The sequence below is a fragment of the Monomorium pharaonis genome, chromosome 2 (assembly GCF_013373865.1).
Source record: "Monomorium pharaonis isolate MP-MQ-018 chromosome 2, ASM1337386v2, whole genome shotgun sequence".
Classification (NCBI taxonomy): Eukaryota; Metazoa; Arthropoda; class Insecta; order Hymenoptera; family Formicidae; genus Monomorium; species Monomorium pharaonis.
Window position 1 is genome coordinate 21722185 of NC_050468.1, and position 24635 is coordinate 21746819.

Here is a 24635-nt window from a genome sequence, read left to right on the forward strand (position 1 = left end):
GAGAGAGAGACAGATCTTGGCGGGTTTAACGCATAGCTAACGAATCGGAGATACAGTTAGTCACGAACGATATAATATTTGGCTCGTCTCCTCCTCCATTGCGAAACAACGGTTACTGCATTCTCGATCGTTAAAAAATTCTGCACTCGATGATAATTCATCGTGATACGAACCGCGTTCGTATTGAGACTCGTAGCGGTTATCTTTATAATAATCGGGGATCGTTGTCGCGTGACTCGCGCACGCAAATATCATGTTTCTCTCGACGAAAGCGAAATCATTGCGCGCACACCCGAAGATTGATGTTTGCCCATCTCGGGAAATTTATTCAGGATTGCAGTGCGATCGTCCGGCGATACGGAGGGGGAATGAGGAGGAGGAGAAGGAGGAAAGGGGATGAGGATACGCCGCACTTGCATGATGATAATACGAGACGTGTCGCGGACGATACTGCACTATCTGTAACGCATTGAGCGCGTAACACAATGGGACACACCTCGTGCAGCACGCGAGCGCCATTAACTGCGATTAACAGGGAAGTTTCGCAATATACCGTCCTTCGATGAAAAACCAATTGGTAAACGTCAAAATGCACATCGAGATTAGCACGAAGTAACCACGAATTTTATCTGGCAATTTTTGCCTCTCGGTAAAAAGAGAATAAAAAGAGAATATTTGCACCCCAACGTTTCTGAATTTGAAACTCGTTTGGTACGTGCATAATAATCTCTTATTTTACATTATTATATTATATTTGTGTCTTTATGTTTATTATTAAAAAGAGTACTTTTGTATTTTCGCAAAAGCGCAAAGAAGCGAAAATCGCGTAGACGTTGGTAAATCCACTTTTGCCAAGAACCGAATCAAGTTTCTGAGGCAATCTGCGGTGTGGTATGATTAAAAATAAGCGGCGACTCGTCGAGGAAGAAGCCGTTAACTCGTTCGCAAGTGAATCGATACTTTAAACGCGGTCACGATCCTCCACGCGAAGCTCCTCTCGATTCTCCCTTTTCCTCCCGCCTAATCGAACCTCTTAATTTATTTGCGCTTTAACCCAATTATCGGCTGTACATCGTTTAGCGCATAATTTATGCCGCGATAAAACGGATAACAGCCCACCATTCGCGACACGCACTTGTCGGCCGGCAATTACGTGGTCAATTATTTATCGCAAGATAATAGGCCGGCCGATTTTTTTTACGTTTCGCGGCGGCAAGAAATCCATTTGTTGATGGTAATCGTCGGTCAACACGTCGATTGGAGTAATTGCTTTCACAGCGGCAATAATCGATCGTTGCGTACGGGATGCGCGGCGTTGATTCCGGACAGCTCGATTTCATTTCCATTCGTTTCATTCACACGGATTTGCTTATGTAATAAGATCATTAACATTTTCTATCCATAGACGTTGGAAAGTACTGAAATGCTAATTATCCGAATTATTATTCCCCTCGGACGATTGATATTCGAAATGCAAACAGAAATGTTTCAATTCGCTTTAAATCTGTACTATTTCGTTGTATCTATTGTTTTCTGTTATTTTCTTTAACATCCTATTTATGTTCTTCTTTATTCGAAAGTTTTTCGTTACACCTAATCGATACCAAGCATATTACTGACCTTTAATTTGCTGCTCGGATAATTGGTTTCATGCTATATCCGCGAATCGAGGCTGCATTCGATAAAATTTTAATAACATGTATTCGAAGTAATTTTGCTATGTCGAAATGTCGAAACTTTTAACTACGTTATGCGAAAAACTATTCTGATTTAGCAAAACGAAAAGTACGCACGTAATTACACCGACATGTCAAATTTATTACTTTTAAAATCAGCCTGAAGTAATGCTGTCAAATTAGGAACGAGAAGCCTTAATCGATTATTCACTTAAAATTTTATTCTCCTTTACTGTAAACGTTCCAATTTTTGCAGGGTACACGTATACGTATTACTTTGCTCGCAACTAAAAGATTAACGATCAGATCCTTTACTATACGCAAGAGGAAGTAATCTATCAGAATGAAAAATCATGAAAGAGAGTCACTACTCTACAATTTTATACTGTACATGAAATGAAAACGAAGCTTTCTTTCCATTTCTAATAAATACTCAACGTACTTACGGAGCTCTTCACACATTTTCATTATATTCTGTGTATTCCGAAATTTCGTGCCGATCACTTCGCGGGTTATTGTTGGAAGTCGTTAACGCGAAGAATTATCGACGAACATTCGTCTGAGGGAAAGTAAACGTCGGAAGCGCACGAAGAGAGAAAGAGAGAAACACAGAGACAAAGACAGACCTCGACGTTGTCGTGGCGCCTGACGAGGCGGTCGACGAGATAACGATCCTTCTCTTCACGGTACCCTAATTAAATTGAATCACGGAATTCTCCGGACCAGGAAATACCCAATGAAGACGTGCATTAACAAATTAAAGTGCCTTCGTTCGCGCGCGCGGTCCTTGGACACTTGCCAGTCTTTCTCGCTCTCGTTTCTAACGCCGATAAAAAGCGCTTCTCTCCGTTGAACGTCCGATAAAAATCGCGCTCCCATTACCATCGTCTATGTCGATTATCGCGCGTTGGCTGTTTATTCGTCGGTACGGGCGTTTCTAATGGCGTCTAATTTTTTCGAACGCCAATTTCGCGCGAGGACCGAGATCGCGTAAAGTAACGGGATAATCCTAAAAAAAAGTTTGCGGAGATATATATTTTGCAGTGCCTCGTCTGCCTTTTCTTTACTTTTCTTTTTTTACAAATTTTTTTTTATATTACATAATGTCGTTATATACGCGGCGACAGCGTCGTCACTACCTTCGGTTTTAGTTTCTTATTGCGAGATACGATTTTCGTGTATATAGATATATTTGTTATTATAGCACAGTACCACGTAAGTTCTAACGTATGAAGCACATGCTGCAGTATAGGTCGAGAGTTGTAGTGCAATCGATCTGCAAAGCGTACGCGGTGACGTAGGTTGGCCTGTGCCATATTTGCCGCGGAGGAACGCTTGGTTTCCCTCGCCGCGATCTATCGAATTTGCGTCAATTTACGTCGATAGGTCGCGATATTAATACGGAGGAGAGTTATATGTAGGAAGAAGGATCTCCTTAACACGATTTTCAATATCTCGAAAGGGACAGACAGTTGGGATGCCCGGGATGAAAACCAAATTAAAAAGAGAAATTAAATTACGGCGCGGAAAGCCGGCGAACGAAATGACTTGAGCGATTTTCGAGCGATTCTCTTCTACTTTTTGGCGCGAGCTTTTGCGCAGTTTTGACGACGCGCGGCCAAAGTCCGGTGGAACTTGCAGGATCGATTCATTGCCGATCGCTGAAACTTCGGCGTGCCGCCGTGCTCCACCAAAATTCCAGCGAGATAACGGACATTTCGTTTACGGTACCGGGCGGCGTGCGGCGAGCGCGCACACGTGTACGCTTATGTCGTGACCCCAATGCACGGAACCGCCGTATGATCTTATGCGACCCGCACAATTCCTTTCTCGAGCGAAACTCGTTCGCGCGCGAGTTATACCGCGACGGGCGCATCGATCGATTGCGGATTTTTCTCCCTTCTCCTCCCCCTCACCGGGGGAAATCGCTCTTTTGTCGGGCGATTGCGCCGATATGGCGTGGATCCTCTTTAAGTGGAATCAAAGTGGAGAAAGACCGAGCAACTCTCTCTCTCTCTCTCTCTCCTTTGGATTTGAACCTGAATCTCGACCCTCTTTCGTTCCTTTTTGCACTTTTCTTTCTCCCTTTAGCACGCTGTTAGCGGTAGCCTTTTAGTACGATTCGTGCGATTTCATCGCGGTGTATCTCGTTTACGTATATCTCGTGCAAATATTTATACGGCAGTGAAATATTTTTGTTCGCAACGTGCGCATGAAAAGAACGCGCCAATTTCATCCGGCTCATCCCGTTTCGTTTTATAACGGGGTGTATTTGAATCTCATAATAGCCGGAGGCAGGAAGGTATTTGCGTTCGTTATCGAAGATTTGACATTTAGGAAATTGGTATTTACGCGAAACAACGTAAATTGTGATAATTCAAATTATTAACTTGTAAATTCTTTCGTTATTATTGAGCGCGAAGATTTAATAAATTAAATCAAAATGTAGTTTATTAAATGATTTAAAGCCACTGAGCTGGAAGTCGAGGAAAGTAATTAAATTCAACACTTAAAAGCATTTATTTCGCCAAGAACTCGATATAAATATAAATTGCGAATGATTGCAAAGCAGAAATAAATATCAAAAACGTGCCATATCTGTATTTCACGAAATACGTTTTTGCAATGGAATAATCTGAATTGTGAAATTTACGACAATTTTTTTTTTCTTTCTTTAATCATTAATAACGCATTGCGTACAGTGAAATTTATTTATTACGTTTTTTTTTTTTATTCGGTTTTTCATACACAAAGCCCATAGAACTGTCACGAACATATATTCGAATAAAAATACGCATGCGGAGATAGAACGACAAATATTATGTTTAAGGAAATGGCATAAATTACAAAAAATGGAATGCAGCGAGATACAATTCATTTTAATGAAAAGCCGGACAGCTCTCATATAAAGAGAATTAAGCGACAATTTTTATAATTTCAATTTAAATATATTTTCGCTGTACGCGCTCCTGTCTAAATATTCCGTAAAAAAAAAAAAAAGACAATAATTTTATTGAATACTATATCGTATCTCGTTACGGAAAATTTCCAAAGGACAGCAGAGTTCAGCGTCGAGATTTTCATTCCCGCCTCTAGACCCGCGAATCGTACGAAGGTATCATGGAACTTGCGTGGCAAAATTCACTATCGCGCCCGTGAAACAGGCGTGTCATCGGAGGCGCGCGTAAAAAAATAGGGTTTCCATTTCGCGGCGGGCGGGAGATCGCGCCGACGCGACGACGGATCGAAATGCGGAAACGCGCGCGGCACACGCCATTCGCCCGCGTTCCTATAAAAGATGAAAGCAATTTGCGATCGCGCGCCTCGCGCACTGTTTTTCAATTATCGGTGATTTCTCCCTATAAATACGTTACCGAGCCGTGCGTTACTCCCGGCGCGCTTGGCGAAGGACTCGGCACCAAGGGCGTAGCCCACTCGCCGTTACGTTGTTACGTATACAGATCGCGAGAGAGTAAACGCTTGTTGGTCGGAGGGATAATTTACGAAGGTGTAGCTTCGCGAATTGTAACGCGTAACGTCGCGTCGAGCGGCTACCGGTGCTACCGAGCAGTAACAACGCAACATCATCATCGATTTTTATCGATAATCGATTTCGCTCGGTTTTACACGTAAAAGTGCCCGAAATCCCGAAGCTGGTACGCTCGAGCGACCGAATAAGCGAGAGGATACATAGAGACAGAGGCTCGGTTGAGCCGTGCAGATGCCGATTAAGCCGTAAAACGCAAATCACGAGCTACGCCGCAAATACGTCGACGATGGGGATAAACCGACATCGCGGCAACAGACGGGCACGGAGCGGGATGAATCAATAAAGCGCCTCGCATCGCATCGCATCGCATCGCATCGCATCGTATCGCATCGTATCGCGCGCCCGGCGCTCTCGACAAGAGCGTTTACGCGTGAGCTTCGTCTTCTACACTTTTTTGGAATCTCGCGCGGGGAGGGAGGTTCGCGTCTCTCTCTCTCTCTCTCTCTCTCTCTCTCTCTCTCTCTCTCTCTCTCTCTCTCTCTCTCTCTCTCTCTCTCTCTCTCTCTCTCTCTCTCTCGCCGATTATCGATTGGGTAATATAAGGACTTGAAGTTTGCGCTGCTGTACGGTAATAAACGAACGGCGAAACTTTGGCCCTCGATTAACATTAAGTGCAGACGTCGCTTTGGAAAAGTTTTGTTCGGCAATGTTGATCTGTTAATTGACTTCCGTCTGATCTGTTAATTACGGCGACTCACATATTTCCTCACGAACATCTCAACGTTCGCGTTGCCTGTCTTTTCAAATTTAAATATAAATTTAATGATTAAATAAAAATATATAAGATAGCAGAATGAATAGTTGAATTGAAAACTCACAGGAAATATAAACGGAGGTCCAATTATATGCAGATACACGGGTGAAAAAAAATACGACTTATTGTATCTATTGATTAACGTAGTATCGATTAACGAACGAACGTGATGGAAAAGAGTATTTTTCGTAAGAGTTCCGTTTACCCTTACAATATTTCATGTTAATTGATTAATGAGGAACGGCAGTTAATTGATTAATGGAGGGTGCTCGAGATTTTTGTATGTTTGACGAGAAAACGGTTTTAGCGTTCGCCGAGGGGGGGGGGGGGGAAGTGCATCGCTCTCTCTGACGTACTTTTTCAAAGAGATACCACCGGTAGGCGATTCGACAGAAATTCGAGGCTGAATCGCTCCGCTTCTACCGCTCGCCCTCGGCTTTTATCCGTTGCTCTTACGAGATGCTTCGTGGGAAGAAAAAGCGTGGTCGTAAAGCTCGCGCGCGTTACGTACGTTGGCGGCAACCTTTCCCGCGGGTGTGGAACACCAGTTTTTAGTTTTACGATCGCTCGCGCACGCTCTTCTCCTGCTTGTTTGCGATACGGTGATAATGTTGCGCTTGTGAGCGCATACGCCCGCGACGTCCGTTTACTTAAGCTTCTAATTCGCATTCAAGGGTTTTGCAATCCCGCTGTACTTTAGTAGCTTCTGATATTTTATGACGATATTCCCTCCCATGATGATATATGGATGTACGTACACATTTTTTTTAAAATACATCACTGCGTAAAGTATTTAATGTGCGAAAGTTATATTTACGTCTTAGAACAATTTATTCGTGGAATTTTCTTGGTAATTACTGGCTGGATACATCCGACATGTTTGAATTTTTTTTGTAAAAAGGGATGCCAATTCCCGACGGCAGATAAGAATTTGAACAACTTGACACACAGTCGGATGTCAGCTGCGATTAATTTTTATTTGCTTATCCCTTTTACTCGAGACAGATACCACTCGATTGTCACCGTTACAGAATGTAAAGTCAATGGAAGGTAATTTAAAAAACGAACATGGGTGTAACGTGCGCATTCTGGCGATACAACTAATTATCGTTGGTCCATGATACGTTCGCTCTCGCGTATGGTTTATTAATTTTATTATTGGAAAATATATCGCAGCATCATACGCCGCATGTTCAATTACTCCGATTGACTGTGCCACACACGACTAAATATCCTTGTCAAGTTGTACACGCCAATACCGTATTTTACGCTCGCCTAACTCGAATATATGATATGCCGTCACAACGGATTGGATCATAATAATGGCTGAGAGAAGGCGCGATAACGCGCTTTTACGACATGCCGCGCGCGCTCGATGATGTACAAGGACACGCGTCATTTCGTCGTTAACAATGGGATTTTATTATTTAACGACGGAGATGTTGGCAATTAGCGGCCGCTACGTACGTATAGTCTCCCGCGAGTGGTTTTCTCTCCGCATATAATGCGATTTCCTCGATAAAATACTTGCGCGTGTCTCTGCGCCGCTGCGATTAATCGCGATCCACTCTCATCCTCTCTCGTTGGAAATTCCTCGCCGGCGTCAGCTGCATTTACAGAGTTCGTATCTGCTTTTAGAGATACAAGGATATTCCGACAGGTATATATCCATCGTATTGGACTATACACATGTCTCTAGCCAGACCATCATATTTTCCCCGACCTTTCCTCGCGATATTAAATTTATATACTTTTTAGACTTGGAACGTTAACGTTCCATCGTTTTACCAAGTTTATTTTACTTCACGAATGCTAAATTTCTCTAAGGCTAAAGGAAAATTAACTTTATTTTTGTACGATAAAATAAAATTTTTTAACATAGAGAATTTGTAAAAAAAAGTATATTTTTTGGTTATGACACTTTTTTCCTCTCTTTCAAATCGTTATTCCTCACTTTTAAATGCCATATATCTTATTTATTCGCACACATGGGACTTTTTCTATATTATTCTCTAAAATCTCGATTTGCAATGTAAACAAGAAATATGCTTTGTCTTGTAATCAATCTGACGCGAATAACGGACGAGTCGTATTTGCGCATAGTGCCATTAAATCGGTTCTGTCACCAAAAACACAAATGCAACGCTGATACGCGCGCGCGCGTTATCACGAGGAAGGGGTGAGCGATCGCAACGGGGCGAGAGCGTGCGATAGTGTCTGGCGAGGCATGTCCGCGATATACCAGGGGATCGATAATACCCGGCAACGTGTAGCTGGATGTGCCACACAACGGCACAACACGAATACACACGCGCACATAAAGAGAGAAAGCGGCGACGCTCACGTGCGTCGTGGGGAGTCGGATCGAAAGGAACGAGGATAAATACTACAATAAATGAGGGGTCCTTTAATTTCCTTTGTTTTGTAATTGATCTGTTTCTCAAAAAAGTCGTAGAAGAGAGATGTGGAAAAGAATGGAAAACTCACGTTTAAAAGAATTGATCTACATATTGTTTACAAGTCATTGAGTGACACGCGAGTTATATCGTTCATTGAAATTGAAGCGAATCACTTCAGGATTTTCAGATTTGATTATGGAAATATTTTACATATTGAGCATTAAAATATCGTAATTGATTTGGAGTTCGTCAAAGAGCTGATTTTTTTTTTGAAAAATTTAATTATAAAAATATTTTATTCCGAGTAATAAAATTTTGCGATTAATTTATTAATTAGAGTCAAAGAGAGACTGCAGTTTGAGATGGATTACAAAAATATTTTATACTGAATGTGAACGATTTTTGGAATGATTTAGAGGTTTGTACTTTAAATTCAATGTATTATATAATCGAAAAGGATAATCCCTCGAGACGGTTAAGAAAACAATCGTCTCTCAGTCGTTGCGTGATTTGGGACACTGAACAATACAGCTGAAAAGCTTCTCCTTTCGCTTTGAACGACCACTTTGAAGCACTTTGTGCGAAGCACAACAATCATCCGCTTGTATTTGCGCCGCTGAAAATATCTAGTTGATATCGTTCACATACGGAAGAAAATGTTTTTTCTATTTTTTCTTCGCGATGGAGAGATTATTATTTATTTAATGAGGTACATGTATAAATGCAATGTGCCAATTAAAATCCAGTACTGTTATTACTCATTTAACATATTATATATGTAACAATAAAAAATAAAATGTTAAAGTCGGCGAAACAGTTTTAGCAAACAATTACCGATTCATAAATAATTACTTTAATTTATTCAAATTAATTTATCTCAAGATAAAACTTTGATCTATAATTGATATTTTTTCCTCTTAATTTAGTGTATTTTTTAATTAAAGAATGTGAGAATTTGTTCATAAGCGTCGGTAAAAAGGCGATATTTTATCTTGATGCTAGATAAGCACTTGATATGATATTTGTTAATAATAAAAAAATGAAAAACAAATTGATAACAGTTTTCAGTTCGATACCTCGTTAAAAGTTAATTTATTTTAATTTATTTAATAGTCGTTTAACCACTAAGTATTTATTGCTGTACTAAGCTGATTTGTAAAGATTTTTCATTATCTTTGCTTCACGAGGCGTTTGACCATAGAAACCTCACACGAATAGAAACCTCACAAATCGCGGTTACCTGAATGCGTACGGCGGTTTTTCTTTTTTTTTTTACGTTGCGTTTCGTTTTTAATTGCCAGGAGCAACAGGTTCATCGGGAAGACAAGCGGCGGGATGCCGCGGGTGCTCTTTCAGATTCTCGTTAAATTGTTCTACGCAGTTCACGACCGGCGTCGTTGCTATGTGATAATGAGTGTCGTACTGATGCCCAAAGAGACGTGTTAACTGCGTGTTAAAAGCAAACGTAAAAGCCAACGTCAGAGAGCCAAAGACAATTTTAACATCGTAGAATTTGGATAAACGTTTAACGTGTAAACCATTTTTACATGAGATGACATTAGTGTAATTTATACTCTTCTAACTGTATTATCCCCTAATCCCTACAAGTTTTGTTAGACTTTCTTCTTTCTCAGCTTTAGTATTTCGATGTATCAAATGTTATATTTACGTAACAGGGTCATTAGGTACATAAAGTACATTGCTCGTATAAACTTTCCTGCTATTCTTATTGAACAATGTACACGAATTATTGCAGAAAACCTTATCGCGGTCTTATATCGCATCAACGGCGGCCTTCGTGTATCCGTGAGATCAGATCCGCGCGGATCGTTAGATAGGCTATTAAAATTAACACGCGTAGACACGGCGTGACTAGCGGCCGCGCGCAAGAAAGTCGAGAAAAAGGCCGCCCGCCGCCTCTCGCACCTCCCGCGCATCCCGAATGAAATATCGTTGTACTGGACTCGCTCGAACTGGTTCCCGGTTGGCGAAGAGGTGGGATATAAACGTGAAGAAGAAAGACCGTGGTAAAGGATACACGACGAAGGGGTGGAAAGAGAGGCGGGGAAGGAGAAGAGAGAGAGAGAAAGAGAAAGAGGGTCGTCGGATTAATAGGAATTCCGAGCATAGTGCCGGGATAGTTTCAATCGGACAAATTGAGGCAATCCATTTCTCGTCGTCGTTGTACTTGATGGCGCTACATGCTGACAAAGTATAGATCCCAGGCCTTAATTATGATTTCATTTTCTCGCTTATAAACATGGAGCTCGTTGTGTTGCAAGTAACGTTAATATGGTGCGATTATTCAAGCTGACTGCCGCACCTTTTGTCTTTCTGTGGGTTTTGTGTGTGTGTGTGTGTGTGTCTGTGTGTGTGTTCAGAATGATTAAGAATTAATATTGAAAAAGAAATATTTAGTTATTTAGTAATGACACAATATAAACTCAGAAAAATTTTTTTGAGATTTATGTTAACGAATGTAAAAGCAAAGATTCGTTAGTAGGCTTTGTATAAGGGATAGGCAGAGTTTAATAATATTATTGATTTCAGGTGTTAAAATATATGAAATTAATTTCGTTGGAATAAGGAATAATGAAAAAGCGATATTACGAAATTGCGCCTCAGTTAGGAATGACTAATACATGGTAATTGATATCGATTATTATCCGTTATATAGTTTTTAAATGAAGAAAATGCAAGCGAAAGGTTAATCAAAACAAATACAGTAATTCTGTAGAACTTTAACATATATAAATTCAGATTTTTGTTTGCTTAATTGTTGGATATGTTTGAACTACTCATATTTTATTTCATAGAATGTATTGCGATAGAAAACAGAGTTTTTTTTTTATTTCTAGCTTTGTACATCGAATATTTGTGAACGTTAGTGCTTCACCAAACTGTTTGTATTGTATGACGGTTATGAAATACGCCGAAAGAGAAAAATTATTAAATATTTTGATTATTTATCGCTATCAGAGGATAGACGTCTCTTACGTTTCGAGGCGAAATCTTTAGCAAAGTTCCACGACATCAATCGACTCTTCGCTCTTCCGAGCACAGCTTGTCAAAGTTTCACACTCGTCGGATCGTCTCGTCTCTGGCGCAGGCGGATCGATACATGCAAATTGAGAGCTCGTTCCAACCCGGTGTGAGCGACTATTCCCGGATTACGATTTCAGGTCAAGATCCTGATTATCGAGTTGAGTCGATTTCCCGGATCTTGCTGTCCTTCGGGGGTTAACTCTCTGGTCTTCCGGAACACGCGCGAATTCCACTTAGTCCTCACTCGGAATCGCGTTAATAGTTGAGCGCGATCGCATCCTAAGATAAAGCCATTATGCTTGGGAATCGAACTGACTATCTGTCGGTTACAAATATGAATATTTAAATCTACATTGTTTAAAAGGCTCGATGCCGATTCTGACGATGATTATGCCGCGCGTACAAATCGGTCTTTATATCACGGAAGCTTTCATTCTTATCGTACCCGAAAGAAATCGCGGATATTCCTGCAGAGTTCACGTCCTTTTCAAGCCAGCTGAACGTCGCGAGGGTTAAGTTGCACAGACGCGATTGTACGCGACAGAAATCTGTAATTGTGGGATCGGATGCGCGTATAGTTTCTGCGTTTTCCCTCGGCAAGTCTCGCGCAACGTTGCTTCCGCGGCTTATAATTCCCGAGTTCGTCGGGGTCGTCGTCATCGTCTACGGTTTACCGAACCTGATTCAACCGACTTGGTTTTCTTAAAGCGGATGGAATCGTAACGGCGTCTTGGGAGCCACCGCTGCCATGCCACTTAACAGCTTTCTAGGTCGTTGTACAAAGCGGGATTTGCATGAGAATACGCGCGCGAGGAGCCGCTTGTACGTCCATGTATGCGTACGTCCTTTTACTTGCTGGAGATTCTCACTGTAAAATATATGATTGCACGACACCTCGTCCTGCGGCATGCGATTTTCGATGTTGGGGACGAACAAGAGAGAGAGAGAGAGAGAGAGAGCGTGCGATCGAACGGGGAATGATCGTTTATTCGCGACAGCCTGGGGAATAAGCGCGCGGCGAGTCCGTCAGTGAATCCCGTTGATATTCCGCTACACGTTTCGCACGTTTTTGCGTATTTTAAGCTGCGCAGTTGTAGCGTGCACTCGAGTAATTCTACGTGATCTTTTCTCTCGTACCATTCATCGCGAATCGTTTTGCGATGTTAACTCTTTCACGGCTGATGGATTTATATACTGTAAAGGAGATAAAACGATTGCATGAAGCGTTTTTTTGCGGTCGAGTTCATAAACGAGTTATGATAAGAATTGTAGTTTGCTCGAAGAAGGCGAAAGAAGTGAAATTATTGAATATGAGAGAAACAACCAGGTTGTCTCTTGGAATTTTCGTATTTCTGAATTTGCGAATAATTCTCAGATTTTCCTGAAAGTTTCTCTGTAAAATATGACCGGAAAGAGATTTTATTGTTATTTATTTTGAAATGTACCTTCTGTACATTTTTTATTACTTTAATTAACTTAGTTAATATCTACGTGATCTTTTGTTATTTTGCGTAACATTTATTAAACTGCGGGTTAACCATTTCGCAAATAATACATTCAAGTATTCAATACAGATAAATAATAATAATAATAATAATAATAATAATAACTGTTTTACAAATTGTTCACAGTTTCGATGAGTTGATAAAAAAAAAAAAAAAAAACGAGAGAAGAGCATTGATCGCGTCATAGATCGTTTACTTGTAGCAGTCGTTGTAAACGTTTAGCGGGCGAGGCATTTCGTTGATATTCATGGACACGCTTCGTGCATTTTTATTCGTTTTAACCAGCCCGACGAATGGAGCGTTGACGTGTATTCAGGTAATCCCGCGTGATTCTATTTTTTGTTGCGCTATATTCGGCGTGAATTGCGATTTTCACTGTTCTTAATAGATATATGTTCCGCAAAAACAAAGGTAACACCGTAAATATTTTACGGAGTTTATTTATACGTATATGACAAGTAAAAATCGTAAAACCCGTCAGGGCTCATTAACTCTTAATTACGGAAAAATAACGTTCGATGGATAAATCCAAATTTTTAAATTCGCGAAGTGACACCGACAGAGAAGATCGCGGAGAAGCGGCGGAACTTTTTCCCGATAAGAAAATCCCGCTGGATGGAGTGACGATAAACTCGGGAGAAATATTTTGCAGCCAGACATAATAGCGTATTCATCTTTCGGATCAAAATAAAAAGAATCGCGTCTCTGATTATTCGTTTTCTCAAGTCGGATCGAGATGAGCTATTTCTCTATCTGTCTTTAACGGAGAGATTTCGACGAGATGACGAGGAAATCGTTCCTTTACGACGAGAGACGAACATTCCTTTTCTTCCCATCCCGTCTCATCGCTTCCTTTTTATCATCTTCCTCCTCCTTTCCTGGATTGCCCTCTCCGCTTTCCTCTTTCCCCGGGAGGATCCCGAAACACACCGATTCCTTGTTCCGCTCGAGTTTTCATGTCGCCTTCGCCTTCGTGAAATTCCTCGTAAAGCAGATGGAGAAGCGGACGGTATTAGGTAGCCGGTGAGCGGAAAAACTTTGACCCCGCGCTGCGAAACGTTCGTCGCCCTTTCTCGGCACGAATGAATTTGCCTAACTCTCGCCGTGGAAATTTTTTTCCCTCTTTCCCCTTTTCGAACAGCCCCCCCGAAACCGCTTTATTGTTTACTACTTTCACGACTCGGTGCATCTGCAAATCAGTTTTACCGATTTTGAGGTTTACGGGGATTAAAAGCGTGATGGGAGTGCAGTTTCTACCTTTTTTCCAACACGCCGTCTAATTTCGAGATATCTTTTTCCGCTCACCCTTCATAAAATCCGCCATTGTTGCCTCGTAAGTTTGCGAACGAGAGAACGAAGCAATTTACGTCGATACACCTTGACGGCGAGTATTGGTGAACTTTAACGAGTAAGCCGGTAAATTGATTCGGTACACATCAAAGCTTCATCGAAAGGTTAATGGGTCCACGTGCCGGAGGTCGGGGGCGGCGGAGGTGGCGGCAGCTGTAGCTGTATTGAAGTCGCGCGACCACCTGGGAAACCTCGCCGCGACATCGCCGTCCAGTTTTCCGAGAAACGCGCCTCTTAAACTTTGACATTTCCACTAATCTCGAATCACTTCCGCGGCTTCGCCCTTCTCCCACTGTGAGTTTCTCGCATATATAATTTCTCTCAATATTCCCTGGCCAGATTATGATCGAGATATTCCTTGTCTAATTGGCAAGTAAATTTATTTCTGCATAAATCACACAGAGGCAGCGGTAGTTACGGAAAGGTCACGTACGTTATTCGTGAAAACGGAAATTATCGCAGCGAAGGGCTCTTTGCCGTTCATGTACTTTATTCTTTTCCAGCTTTTTAGACTAGCGCCGTGGATTCAGCTTCGGTATGGATTAGCTGTACTGATTTATCAATAAAATTTTAAGGTAATGGCTCCGTGTTTGAATACCTCGTGCTCGTGTATTTGCATCGCTTCAGCTACTCATCGATCTCCGTCGAAACCGTTCTATTGATTTGTTAACAAATCATGCTAGAAAGCTCTCGTTTAACGGTATATTTAATTTATGCGTCGCGCACGAATGACAGCAAGAAATATCGCAAGAATTATTTGCCCATACCTGCCCCGTGTAGAAACGCTCTTTAAAATATCAATAGGAATAATTAACTCGTTTAATAATTTGTGCGATTATATTGATATTTATTTATTTGTTAATAAATAATTTTAATGCGCGTTAACACAAAGATACAGATATTTCCGAGATGAAATTATTGATTTCCGCGTATTATCGATAATATTATTAATTATGAAAACAATTGTATATTCTGTGAAGCGTTAGGTCACAGCTAATTAGTTTATTTTCATAACAATCAGCTCAATCATTCTTCTTACGGGACGACGGTACGCCTGATGATTCTTCCGAAGAAATATTTAAAGGAAGTTGAGATGACCGGAAAGTCAATAAACTACCGGATTGTTGAGGGGGGAGGGAAAAAAGTGCAATTCGCCACGAGCGATGAATCTCATGTTATCGGATTTCAATTCGCTCGCGGCTGTCCTATTGACTCGTCATTCAGCACGATCGCGAAACATCGAGTTGCAGTTGCATCAACCAAAATTCGTACGCCGCCGCCGCCGCCACCACCACCGCCATCCCCGTGTTTCCATCGACTATGATTCGTCGGTGAGGGAGCGTCGGGAACGAGAACGGGAACGGGAACGGGAATGGGGTGGGGGGGGGGAGGGGGCGAGCGGGCGGGAGGAGGCAGGCGGCGGCGGCGGCGGATGAGGCCTCCCGATCAATGCAGCGGCGGCAGCGGCCACGACGCCCGACGATCCCGACGCGGAGCGTCGCGACGCCGCGGCCGGCCGGAGAGAGCGGGAAAGCGCCCACGCGGCGCAAAGCATGGGTGCGCAAAGCGCACTCCACTTCCGGTACACTCGCACGGAATCCCGACGTACACGCGCTGCGCCCTTCCCGGGGACCACCGCATTACCACCATCGTGTGCGTCGTGACGCCCGTCGCCCTCTGCGCCACGCCGCGCCGTGTGCCGGTATATCCTCGCTGGGGTCAGAAACACTCACGTACGACCGTTGAACTTTGCGCGTTTGAGCTGGCCCGACGAGAGAGAGAGAGAGATATGGGGGAGGGAGAGCGACAGAGAGCGAGGCGTGTATCTCGGAGAATTGACGACACCCGGTACAATCCGCACACTTGCTGCGACTCATCCGGAGTCCCGTGTGTTTCTATTTTAATCGTAATCTCGGTGACGTATGCCGTACGGTAGTATTTCTCCGTTTTTCTACCGTTAACATTTTTGAATTAAATTTTTACAAGTTTAATATTTAATTAAACTAAAGTATATGTACGCGCGCGCGGGCGGTACGTTTTTCAATTAGCTAAATAATTCTATGACACTATACGCACGCGAGACGTGCATTTGCGCGGCTGCATTAAATTCAGAAAAACAAAGCAATAATTTATTTAGGCGAATTACGTCCGCTCGGATCTCCGCGTGATACATTTTATTATAACGTAACGTTATTATTACGTTAAATGTTTGACAAAAATAATTACGTGCTTTTTGAGAAATGTACAGTACATTAAGATTTAATTATATGCTACACAAGATATAATCCGGACACGTGTTTCAGCCCCCGTCGGGAGCTTTTTGCCAGAGATATGATAGAGTATATTCTAAATTGTTTGTTACGCAACCCATTTAAAATTTACATTCATGATTTTTACATATAATTACTCTCGAAATAATCAGATATATTTGTCGAATACGTTTTTCAAAGTAACGGGATTATTTCTTTACAGTCCTCCCAAAAGTATTTCCTGAATTCCAGAGTTTGATTTTGGTTCGATTTTCCATTTCTAGTCTCAGCCGGCTTTCAGGCTGAGCTGCGGCGCGGCGGCCGCTCGCTCGCTCGCTCGCTCGACGACTCGTTTACTCCGGTTCAAGGCTTATAATTACTCGACCCGCAAGTAGGTCGCTTTCTCCTCGGCACTTTGCGCCACCGCGCGCAAAGACTCGTTCCTGCCTTGCCGGCCGACGTGCCTTATTCCGGACGATCCTCGCGTTACGAAAGGCCGCCGAAAATGAAATTTGTGAAATTTTGTCGAAAAGTAAAATTGCATCTCTCGTTCGTTTTCAAGTTAAGTTCAACGAGTTTGCAATATTCCGCGCATAGAACTTTTGACGGAAGACAGTAAACGTGATTGGCTTGCGAATTTCTCGTGATAATTAGGTGACTTTCGTGACTCGTAAGTTTTTATTCCTTTCTATAATTAAATATTTTTATCAACTTAATTCCGCTGGCGTTGCAATGACGATTCAATGGCAACGAGCCATCAGCTTCGGGCCGTTGCAAACAGACCGCGTCGTCTCGCTTATCCTTGGTAACACCGGCGCGCTGATTTCACCGATTAATTGTGAGCAAATGTCGCAATTGTCAATCGGAATAACGGTGTATCGTCGATTAACAATCGGAGGGTGGAAGACAAAAGAGAGCCGTTCAATCATCCGGGACAGAGATCTTCGCGCGTCGGTCAATAATACGCGAGTCAGCCGAGTCCCGGGGCGGACGGGTCCGCTAACGGTAGCGAACAATTACCGCGCCGGTAATATTAACCTGTGCGGGAAAATTACATGCCGGAAGAGCGGCCGGTGCACGCGCGGGACGCGTACTCCCGCGTGTCTGTCACGTAGTGCTGGCTTCTACGTGGTGGCGTGCGCTCGCTGTGCATCGACGTAGCAACGATGTCGCAACATGCGTTCTGTTGTCGCAGGGCAGAGACACGGGGTTTCTCGCGCGGTTGTGATTCTCGACGGAAGCGACGGTTTTTCGCGTCGTGTCTAACGCCAGCAGAGAGAAATTACGTATCGCGTGTTCCGTTTTCACCATGCGAATCGCCGGGACCTTCCGTGAGAGTTTCTTGGCGATAACGGCCACCGATACTCGTTCTTATTATTACCGTTCTTTCAATCATCGTCACGGAGAAATGTAAGTTTGATGGAAAGTTTAGCTGATTTTTATTACATGTGATCAGAGGGAACTTGACAAGCCCGTAATTTCATATTTAGAAAATTATTGTGTCGAGTTAAGTAACTGAAATTATCGTTCTTGTTATTAATGAAACGTTAATATCTTTTTGAGTTTTAAAGACCACCTCTCAAATGTGTTTCGTAATTGTATGTAATAATTACTTTTTTTATAAAGAATAAACAAAATGTGAAAACCTTCAGAGAAACATAATATTAATTTCAATTTAATAATAAGTTGACCCATCATCTGTGTGTGATACTTTTAAGATTTTATCCTTGTTTTGAGTAAGATCGTGCGCTGCTTAAATAATCATCGGTGCAATGTTACATCACTCTTTTGCAAAACATCTTGCACTGAACATCTTGAACTGCTCACAGTAACTCGATATTTAAATCGAGCAGTTACGCTGGCCGGAAAAAAATGTTGAAATTTTGAAGAACAAAGGGTAATTTTGGAAAACAGTGTGACATTTTTTTTACACACACAATCAAGTAAAATAACAAAAGATGTTTTGCTAACAAATAGTATAACATACCACTGGCAACTATTCAAATATTGCCTGACTATTTTAAGGATAAAATTTTCATCAAAGACAAATGGTAGATTAATTGAACTTATTAATTACAAAAATAATCTATTTCCATTATTTTGTTAATTTTCTTATATGCATTCGAGGCAACTTCTGTTAATCTACAACATCGTGTCTCTTTGTCTTTGAATTGAAAATTGTCACGGGGCACCAAGCAATTGACATGAAAATGATAAATCTAAGCAACTGAGAATACTGAGAAGCCGCGGTGCTCGTAGCCATTCCCGTTAATCGATATGTCGCGATGGTTGGAATCCGTGCGCGCATTAGGAGACGATAGATAAAGCGTTAACGCGGGTGGCGACGGTCGCAGCGGATTGGCAGTGAAAATTCCATCTCGGCTCGCTATTAAACGGGAAGGAGGTCTTATGTCGCGCTACCCGGGAGCCCGAATAATTTAGTTTCCGTATACAACCGCAGCAGAGATACCCGTTAGAGCAGCGCGCGTAGGTAATTATAGCGTCGGAGTGCGGTCGCATCGCCACGCGGGCGACCTATTCTGCGGTGAGCGCATGCTGCTGCATATTGCGCGTTAGCCTGTGAACGACCCAACAACGTGCGCGCGCGCAAGCACACTCACGCATACGTATTAATACATACGCGTACCCACCGTGTAAACGCACCGTGCGCCGAAAAAAAGTGCGGGGATATCTCTCTTTTCCTTTCGGTGCCGACAATACTCCCTTTCCCCTCGCTCCCTTCCCTCGTTTCGGTCTCGACACGTGTGCGACACATGTACGGCGCGTCCGATGTACCTCGTCCTTTGAACCTTTCGGCGTTCTCTCACCTGCTTGGATGCCCTCTGCGATGCTACCTGCACGCACCCGAGAGATCGCCCCGTTTGACCGGAACACGCGATGAAGTGATATCTGTGACCGAGGGGAGAGTTTCTAACAGAGAGAACAGATTTATGTAAATATGGATATGTTGAATAGAATACAGAGAGAGAGAGAGAGAGAAGAGAGAAACAGGATAAAATCAAGGAAGGAATTCTTAATGAAATTATACGATTGTTAATATTTGAAGGGACAGTTCTTTAATATTAATTTTACCAAGAAATAGTAACTGATCATTTTCTCGAGACGTTTTTAAGAATGCGAACGTAAATGTAAATAATTTATTACGAAATGTTGATTGTAAAAATGTTATTGGTACATAATTACAGTTAATGTTTTTTTTTTTGGAAGATATAATTTTATATACAGTCACGGGATGTCGTGTGCGTGCGTACGTGCGTGCGCGCGCTTTTCGACACTTCGTAATAAAAGTTAATGCGTTTTTTTACGGGAACATCTCTGACTATTAATGGCTTTGTTTATCCCTCTGGAAGAGACGGGCCCCCTTAATTACGAGCGAAGCGTCGCGTATTAAAATTCACTCGATACGATCGGGAAAGAGGGACGGGAAGCACGCGCGTTGAATCAACATTTACCAGGTGATCACGATCTAACGATCTCCCCTTATCCCATACGTGAATCAATATCGTCTGGACTTGGAGCCGATTGGACAATAATCGTGACCGTTATATAATCACGTTGCTGTACGACGTTACGCGTGTAACGCAGTTAATAATGACGATCGTTATGCCGAACGGTCATGTCCAATCGATTCCGCTCGCGAGCGCGGACGTGTAACGAAACGACCCTATAATTCTGGTATTTCAGTATTCGGTATAGGATTAATCGTTCCTTCGGCGTTCGGCGGCGCGGAGGGGCGAGGCGGTAATTGATTGCGATGCCGTTATTGACCGTCGAAACAAACTTTATTCGTTCGGAATTGGCTTGTCGATCGCGATAACAGCAGTCGTAAATCTTCCGTTTTGATCACGTATAAATGCCCTCCTCGGGATTTGAAGAGTAAACAGCGCAGTGTCTGAGGATGCGCACGGTAAATGTATAATAACAGTGTCAAAATGATAATAATATTAATTTGTCCATTGAACGAAATTTTTAACTCGACCAAGCGGACTTTTCTTGCAATTTCAACAGTTTAACGGGTGTGTCAAGTTTAGCACCCCCCAACATCAAAAAATTCCGTAGTTCGGAATCAGTTTAACGACTGACACATCATAGATATGCATATGAATAAATAAAATAGAATATATTAATAGAATATATTAAGAAATACGATTATAAAGGATTCTAGAAATAATTCCGCGTTGCAGTATAATATATGTGTGATTCGCCGAGAGAAAAAGTGTAATGACAAAGCCGGACTGAAATCCGTTGAACTACTTCTCCGAGACGAGATATTCTCGTTTGAGCTGGGCCGGTCCTACGCAACCGGAAGGAAACGAGGAAACGGCACGGGAGAGGATTCTATCACGGCGAGTTATGCCATCACCATGACATCCACCTGGAACGTCGATGACTATAACCCGTCCGACGTTTCACGATAGCCGGTCCTCATCAAACCGGTTTGCGTATCGAGGAGTCAGCACGCGGACGGAAACGCGATCATTCCATTGACAGCCCATTATCCCTCCCTCTCCGCCCCTCCTTTCTTCGCTTTCCATGATTGGCTTTGATCTCGAAAGCTCGGTTTGTGAAACGACGTTCTGGGACCACAGTGAAGACAATTTGGCCCTTTATTTATTCAAGTCGGGTTTCTGTCAACGTGCCGTAACTGAAGCAATACTGTTACGCTTGCGAGAGTTATTGCTATTATTAATCATAGCGCATTTGCGAAACGGATATATCTTATTACAGGATATTTATTATTTTTATATTATTTTAAAAACTTGCAAACTACAGAGTATCAATCATTTATCATTACAATTTTTCTATTAATAAATTTCATTATACTGCAGCACGAAATTATCTAGAATTCTTAATCACTTATAATAGTATTTATTTGTTACATTCTATTTTATTTATATGCATTCATGATGTATTAGTTATTAAATTGATAATTACAAAGAATAGTTTTATTAAAATTCTTATCCAATTTAGACCAAGGTGGTATTATTACTATTTTGAAGACGTTATTATAATTATTATCAATGATGTATATTCTTAAAACTGGAGAAGGAATGATATTCAGTTTGCAAGGAACTAACCTGAAGCTTCGGAAAGAAAGAAATTGTTTCGGTAAAAGAAAAGAAGTTAACTTTTGGGGGGCTTATTGGTATGCTAATTATCGTATATTAGAAAAAATACTTATTCTATTTTGTACTTGAAAGAATTTTAAAAGAAATACCGAGTTGGGACATGTGTAAACACCGAAGTATATTGATATTGAAGCTATCGAATAACGCGCTCGCGGATAAAAGATTGACTCGATGGGCTATCTTGGCAGCGAGATATTTCTCAAGTTCTATAAACGTCAAGAGCTTCGTTCTCAGTTGTTTTAATGCGACTGCGAGTTTTTCTTTTTACATGTAATCGTGAATCTCTCTCTTCTTGATTATAATCTTGCACATTGTGATTTCTGATAGCCGCGTTCCAAAGAAAACTTTAATTTACATTTGATCGACATTCCAACCTTTTTGCGATAGAATTTACTCGACTTTCCATCTGATTTTCATTTAATTTTCCTTGACTGGAAAAGAGAAAGTCGCAGGCAAATACGCGACATGTGCAATTCCTAAATTGTGTTTGTAACAGGGTTAAATCAATTTGTTCTGCTAAATATGATTAATTTCTGTATATTTCGAATTAATTTACTTCAACATATCTTTCAGACACCTGTCATCGTTTTATACAAGGCATCTCGCTGTTATCACACCCCATGTTCATAGTAAATGTTAAAATTCATTTGTATCAGCTTGAATCAGATTCCTCCTTAAATAAAATGTATTTGCATAGCGAAGGAATGAAGTGAAAACTGATCTAATAGATCTATTTCTGATGTTGCGCTTAGCGCATATAATCAGTACTTCTGTTTATTAATACATTATAGTGGGTGAGAATTGTCTTCCGGTTTCGAGTATAAGCAGTGACGCGACCTCGGCGCATGTAGAAAGAGAATAACTTATAATCCAGTAGATTGGTTTCAGTCGTTGGTGCGCTCGCTGGCTGGCTGGCAACCGTCCAGCAGCTGAGGATTTCGCTGGCAATCGTGTAACACCGCGAAATGCACGAGTTTTCATGACATATTCCTCCGTCGAGAAGTTCATGTCGTGCCATTGAAACGACGTGTATTTTCATACAATCAAAAAAGTAGTTTTATCTAATTATCTCAAACATTAACGTAATTAATTTCAAATACTAATTCTAATAATAATTAAAACGTTAATCAGTGAGAATGAGCAAAAGTAATTTATTGGGCTGTTATTGTTTAAGCATTATTACATTTAGCGGTGTAATCCTCGCTGTTAGATACGGCAAGATAAGGAAAATGGGAATGAAGAAGGAGAAATAATGTAAAGCGATAAGGATAAAAATGACGAAGGTGAGACCCGCACGTGTTTTAACGCAGTCGCTCGCTCGCTCGCACGCTTAATATCATTAATGAACTCCACGGTCGCTGGAATATGGATCACCCCTGACCTTTTTCGTCTGTCGAGAGTCGACTACCCTTCAGCCGGTCAATTATATCCCGGTGACCGCGGTAAAAAAGATTATATCTCCACCGCGAACAACACGCGCGCTGTTTACCGAATCTGCTATCAGATGCATCGTTGCCGATTATCCCCACCGTAATCGGATGATGAAATTTGAGGATACAAATGCACGCAAACACACATACCTGAATTCCATTTATGGTAACGTTCTTATTAACAGTTACAACGCTAAGCGCTGCGCGAAAGCATATCGTACTTAATTACGGCTTCGGAACACTCGACTCGTTTTTCTCGCTTCAAGGCCACGATAATCCGAACCTCTTTATCCGAAGTATGTCGGTAAACCTGAACCTGAACCTGAATATGCAAGGGCTGGATTCCCAGCACATTTGCCAGCTGTGTCAAGATCGAAGGACGCAATAGGATATTTACGATTCGGTTTTAATAATTAAAAATTTTCTTTTTTAATGAGCAAATATTTTGTTCTCAACTTTATCTAATCGATTGATCCAACATGAATCATAAAGTTTTTATTATTTGAAAAAGTTTATAACGATTCCAATAATATATCTTGTCTATTATAATCGCGTACGGATTCAAAGAATTATTCAATAGACTGTCACAATGTATTATATCAAATTCAACTTGGTGATTAATAGTGACAAATGTCATATTATTGAGTTTCCCTTCACGATTATTTACAAATTTTACACATTGAGAACATCTCAATTTTTTTATATTCGCGAAAATAGACTTGTCTTCCTTATTTTACTTGGCATAAATAAAGAATCTCTTTACTGAAACTGCTTGCATATTTATATAGCCTTGCTTCTCAAATGAATTTTATTTAAATGAATCTTTCGGCGAATTAAGATCTATCATACAAAATTGATGTTAAACTGTTTCCGTGTGAAACGCTTGAGCTTGCACCGAGATATATCTCATCGAAGAAGATGAGGCTAAGAGGAAATGCTGTTTGCGTTACTCGAGTGTTACCACATCGCCGTGTAACGATACGGTGCAGAGAGCCCGCAGTTATACGAGCGAAATCTGCTCTTCGATCTTGCGAACGTATGGGAGCCACTCTCGGAACAATGAATTAGCACAAGACGAAGGGGGCATCGCTCGATGCGGCAGCGGCGGCGACGATTGCGCGCACCTCCGGCAATTAAAACATTAAAGGTACCGTCGATCTTGCTTGATCACGATTTTAAATCGCGTATTCCGTTCCATTATCTTAATGAGAATCCGGTTTGAGCGGCGCTTCCTAAGCGTGGAGAGGCCCGTTGCGGATCCGAAAAAAAAAAAAGACACATTTGTTGTACCGGAAAGTACAATATTATCGTGTACGGAAATACATGGGTCTGACGAAGAATTCTCCAGAAAGACGGGATCGGGCAAAACTGTTTTGAAAATAAAGTCGAAAGAGTGAAAATAGAATTGTAAACTCGACACGTATGTATATATATATATCTCGAATATTTTTCGTAAGACCTTTACCCAATATACTCGGCGCTGTATTGTGCAAACTTCTCTCGTGAATTCTTTTCTTTTTTTTTTTT

General features: G+C 41.6%; 1 protein-coding gene across 2 annotated transcripts in view; it reads left to right on the forward strand.

Annotated features, from left to right (window-relative positions):
- LOC105834483 (mucin-5AC) overlaps positions 1-24635 on the forward strand; it is a 188535-nt gene that overhangs the window by 25433 nt on the left and 138467 nt on the right. The gene's annotated exons all lie outside the window — the stretch shown is intronic.